Here is a 6000-nt window from a genome sequence, read left to right as displayed (position 1 = left end):
ATTTAACTAGTCAACTACAATTGATATATGTATGTGTGTTGCAACTTATCAATTAGCAATTATAGTTTATAATTGATGCTGGAATAAACCTAAACAGGGAAAAGGAAAAGGATAAAAGGACACCTTTACTCAATTATTTGGACATCCATTTACATCACTGTATATCAGTTGATTTGCTTGTCCTTTGTAGTTGGTATCTTTTGGGACAATGAGGCTGAAGACAAACTCATGTATGAAAACAATTTCTTCTTCTCATGTCCTTATAATATAGTTTTCTACCGGTGGAATGTACAATATCCCATATGTATTAAAGCAGATTTGAGTGTCCCTCTTGGAATACCGTATGTTAGAACACCACAATATTCGTCTTTTCGATAGTTAATGTTCCTTTATTCTTTTGAAGAAGAAAACTCAAGAATACTCATTTTACTCTTTCTACAATTTCTTGTTAGTTTTTTTTTTGTTGCTAGAAATAGGTATCTTTGATTTTTCTCTCTTTTCTTTTTCTTGGAAGTTTATCATCAATTGGGACAATGTGGTACATGGACCTAGATAGAGACCATGCTGATAATGTTTTGGAGAAGACTTGTCTTGACTTTGCAAGTAACATTAATGTCACTCAATTATTAAGGAAAAAAGTAAAAAATAAAAATTCTTCGTATGAAAGAGAATATTTTCCACGGATAATGTGTTTTTCTAAAACAAGTTAGTTTCTTATTTATTTTCTAGTGTTTGATAAGTAAAAAAAAATATTATCTCAGAGACATTTATATGGGACATTGGGCGGATAGGAGGATACAATAGAAAATGCTAACAATAGTAATTTTATCATTTTTGTTGTATTTATTATATAAAATCCATAATAGTAGAGCGGTGCATTTGTCATCAAAGAAAAATATGTGCAGCCAACTAAGATAATATAGTATCTAATTGTATGGATACGTTAAAACCACAATATATATGACTTATCCTTTATAATTTTGTGTTAAACACTTTGCATGTATGTCACATAGTAATCTGTAAAGAAATGCAGAGAAGGAAAGCAAACTACAAATTTGGATATACAATTGTGTTATAACAGATTTGTAACAAATTGAATATATTTAGTTTCCATATATAGACAGTTAATTTCTTTGTATTAGATGCTTGTATTAGGCGTATATATACTTATTATGTTAATGAAATAAAGCAAGGGGATTAATTTCTTTCATGGTATCAGTTGTCTAGGCAAATTCTCTCCTTCTTCTTCTAGGTCTCCCACCGCCGCAGCCCCCCTCGCCTTCCTCATCCTCGCTTTTTCACCATGTCTACCTCCAAATCTTCCTTTCATCCTGCTCTTGCTGTCTCCAACATCAAGAACCATGTTTCCATCACTCTTGAGATGGAGAATGTCCAATATTCCACTTGGGCGAAACTATTTAAGATTCATGCACGATCCCATCGGGTAATTGATCATATTATTCCTCCGACGGCAGGAACGGAGAAACAGCCTCAACAGGAGGAGAACAAAGAACTGTGGTCCACCCTTGACGCCACCGTTCTCCAATGGCTCTACGCTACTATCTGTCATGATCTGTTGCATATAATTCTGGAACCTGACACCACGGCGATGGAGGCTTGGAATCGCTTGCGTGATATCTTCCAGGATAACAAACACTCTCGTGCTGTCACCCTTGAGTACGACTATACTCATGTCGACATGACCGATTTTCTCAATGTCTCTGCCTATTGTCAACATCTCAAATCTCTAGCGGATCAACTCAAGAATGTTGGCTCTCCAGTGGCTAACGATCGTCTTGTTCTTCAATTGGTCTCAGGCCTTACCGAGCCCTACCAAGATGTGGCGACTCTTATTTGCCAACGCGACCCTTTGCCATAATTTTATCAAGCCCGTTCGATGCTCACTCTTGAAGAAGCTGGCCGTGCTAAGAAAGCAGCCCAAAGTTCCTCCGTTGCATTAGTTGCTCGCTCGTCCGAAGGTCCCACTGATGTTCTTGATAATTCCTCTTCCCACCGCCATAATAGTGGTGGAAAAAGGCACCACAACTGCAATAATAATGGAGGCAGATCTCGCGGTAGCCATGGCAGTCATGGCGGCGACAGAGGAGCTGGCAGTAGCGACAGTCCTGTTGGCCGTGGTTGTCAGCTGGGTGGCAGGAGCAGTCGCGGCAGTCCTGGGTAGCATTCAACAGCGCAGCACTCTCCACAATTTTCTCCTTGATCTGGCGAACAACAGTGGTCATGGCTGGCCTCTTGGGGTCCTTAAGCTGTCCCACCATGTCCATATCCGTCAACCACTTGGTTCCGACCCACTTATGGACAGCAGCAGCCACCAAGAGTGGGTGTTCTTGGCCCCCGACCCCAGCAGGCATACACCGCAGCCCCTACGCCTACGGATATTGAGGCCGCAATGCATACTCTTGGGATCACTTCTTCGAATAAAAATTGGTATATGAACATCGGTGCCACTTCTTACATGATATCCAATAAAGGTAACCTCACGTCCTATTTTAATAAGAGCATTAATTGTGGTATTATAGTTGGTAATGGTCACTTTATTTCAATTCACGGCTATGGTCACGCAATTTTGTCTTCCCCAGGTCCTCCCTTGAACTTAAAAAATGTCCTCCATGCACCTCATCTAGTTAAAAATTTGGTGTCCGTCCATAAATTTACCACTGATAACTCTGTTTTTGTGAATTTTGATCTCTTTGGGTTTTCTGTGAAGGATTTTCAGACGGAGAGGCTGGTAATAAGGTGTAACAGTCGGGGAGAGCTTTATCTAATCACCAATCCAGTCACTTTACCATCTACTTTTGCGGCTTTGACACCTTCTCTTTGGCATGATCCTTTGGGTCACTCGGGCGCACCTGTGTTGAATTCCCTTAGGAAGAATAAATTAATTGATTGTACTCAAAATAGCGATATTCGTATTTGTCATTCATGTCCTTTTGGAAAACATGTTAAGTTGCCCTTTTATGCGTCTACTTCTTGCACTCTTATGTTGTTTGATATTATACATAGTGATCTTTGGACGTCACTCGTTTTGAGTTCCTCCGGTCATCGATATTATGTCTTATTTATGGATGATTATTCTAAATTCTTGTGGACATTTCCTTTATCACACAAATCACAAACCTTTTCCACATTTTTAAATTTTAAGACATTTATTCGAACTCACTTTGAACGGGATATTAAGAATATACAATGTGATAATGGCAAAAATTTGATAATGGCCCTTTTTGGGACTTCTGTAAAATCAATGGTCTGTCGTTTCACTTGTCTTGTCCTCACACGTCCCTTCAAAATGGAAAAGCCGAAAGACAAATCCGTATGATTAATAACATTATTCGTACCTTATTAGCTCATGCTTCCCTTCCTCCTTCCTTTTGGCATTATGCTTTACAAATGGCAACTTACCTTCTCAACATTCTTCCTTATAAACTGTTAAACTATCACTCTCCTCTTAGCATTTTTTATCGGAAGGATCCCTCTTATTCCTATCTTCGTGTCTTTGGGTGTTTATGTTATCCTCTCTTTCCCTGAACACTAATAAATCAACTTCAACCACGGTCAACTCCGTGTATTTTTTTTGGGATATCCGTCACATCATCGTGGGTATAAATGCTGTGATTTGTCCTCTCGAAAAATCATCCTTAACTATCACGTACTCTTTGATGAGACGCAATTTCCTTTTACCAAGTTACATACCCATTAAAATCACACATACCAATTTCTAGACGATGGACCCTCTTCATATATGGCTCATCATCTTGCTAACCCTATGAACCCATCGGCTCCACCCCTTCTTGCCGCACTGCTGCCAGCCCCGCTGTGTCCAGCGGGCGAGTCTGCCCCCTTGCCTAGGCAGCTTCCTTCCTCGCTGCCTGGGCAGTCCGCCCCATCTTCCACTCTTCCTTCTCTCTCTTCTCCTCAACCCACTCCCGTCTCTCCCTCTAGTCTACCCACCGGTCCTGTTACTAGGAGTAAGCATGAGATCTACAAGCCTAAGAGATCTTTTAACCTTCTTACATCCGTCTTGAAGTCCCCTTTACCCTGTAACCCTGTGTCTGCTCTTCGTGATCCGAATTGGAAATTGGTTATGGATGATGAATATAATGCTCTTATTAAAAATAAGACGTGGGTGTTGGTGCCCAGTCCTCCTAATGTTAATATTATTCGGTGTATGTGGATTTTTGCTCATAAAGAAAAGTCTGATAGTTCATTTGAGCGGCATAAAGCTCGTCTTGTAGGTGATGGTAAAACCCAATAGGTTGGGTGGATTGTGGTGAGACATTTAGTCCGGTTGTCAAACCGATGACTATTCGTACGATTCTTAGTGCGACTCTCTCCAAGGCATGGCCGATTCACCAGCTTGATGTCAAAAATGCTTTCTTACATGGCGAGCTCAAGGAGACTGTGTACATGTATCAACCTTTGGGTTATCGAGATCCTGATCAGCCTAATCATGTCTGTTTGCTGCAGAAATCTTTATATGGACTGAAACAGGCTCCGCGGGCTTGGTATAAATGATTTGATGACTATGTCCATACTCTTGGGTTTTCTCACAGTAAGACCGATCATTCCTTGTTTGTTTATCGTCGAGGTTCTTCTATGGCGTATCTTTTATTATATGTCGATGATATTATTTTAACTACTTCCTCTGATGAGATTCGCCAGTTTATCATATCACTTCTTAGCTCCGAATTTGCTATGAAGGATTTGGGCCTGTTGAGCTATTTCTTGGGCATTGCTGTCACTCGTCATACAATCAGTTTATTTTTATCTCAAAAGAAGTATGTAGCTGAGATTATTGACCGTGCTGACATGTCCTCGTGTAAGCCGTCTCCTACTCCAGTTGATACAAAGCCGAAGCTTAGGGCTACTACCAGCACGCCATTTGCGGACCCTTCACTTTATCGGAGTCTTGCTGGGGCACTACAATACCTAACATTCACAAGACCCGATATTACCTATGTTGTTCAACATGTATGCTTGTTCATGCATGATCCATGGGATGAGCACATGCACGCTCTCAAGCGCATCGTGCGCTACCTACAAGGTACGTTGGAGTATGGTCTACACCTGTATCCCTCTTCCACAACCAACCTTGTCTCGTATACTGATGCTGATTGGGGTGGGTGCCCCGACACACGGAGTTCGACGTCGGATTATTGTGTCTTTATGAGTGATAACTTGATCTCATGGTCTATCAAACGTCAGGCTACTTTGTCCCGTTCGAGTGCCGAGGCAGAATATCGAGGGGTTGCCAATGTGGTTTCTGAGTCCTGTTGGTTACGAAATTTGCTTTTGGAACTTCATTGTCATATTCCACGGGCTACTTTGGTTTATTGTGATAATGTTAGTGCCATATATCTGGCCGGTAATCCTATTCAGCATCAACACACTAAGCACATTGAGATGAATATACATTTTATTCGGGAGAAGGTGGCTCGTGGCCAGGTTAGGGTACTACACGTTCCCTCTCGTTATCAGATTGCAGATATCTTCAGCAAAGGCCTTCCGTTGGTGTTATTTGAAGACTTTCGGGACAGTCTTAGCGTTCGGTGACCTCCCGCTTCGACTACGGGGGTGTGTTAGAATATATGGTACTATATTGTGACAGATTTGTAACAAATTGTATATATTTAGTTTCCATATATAGATAGTTAGTTTTCTTGTATTATACGCTTGTATTAGGTGTATATATATTTATTATGTTAATGAAATAAAGCAAGGGGATTAATTTCTTTCAAATTGAAAATTACTCAAATGAAAATTACTTCTACTATTTAGGATAACTAAAACAGAAAGAAAAAAAATATGAAGACACAATTTTATCAATAAAGAAATTCCTCAATAAATTGGGATACTTGGGATTCAGATTTATGCTTATACGTATTTAAATGTACAGCGTAAAAGGAAAATCGACATTCAAAAAAAAAGAACCAGAAAAAAATAAAATTACGGAAAATTGAAGAAGTGCTTTAAGTTCCTTAA

The 6000-nt window shown here is 40.1% G+C and overlaps 1 pseudogene; it reads left to right on the top strand.

Annotated features, from left to right (window-relative positions):
• Positions 1 to 1303: 1303 nt before the first annotated feature.
• LOC129903780 (uncharacterized) lies at positions 1304 to 2182 on the top strand (annotated as a pseudogene).
• Positions 2183 to 6000: the final 3818 nt, after the last annotated feature.

Source organism: Solanum dulcamara, chromosome 9 (assembly GCF_947179165.1).
Source record: "Solanum dulcamara chromosome 9, daSolDulc1.2, whole genome shotgun sequence".
NCBI classification, from domain to species: domain Eukaryota; kingdom Viridiplantae; phylum Streptophyta; class Magnoliopsida; order Solanales; family Solanaceae; genus Solanum; species Solanum dulcamara.
This window is presented reverse-complemented; position numbering and strand designations above follow the sequence as displayed.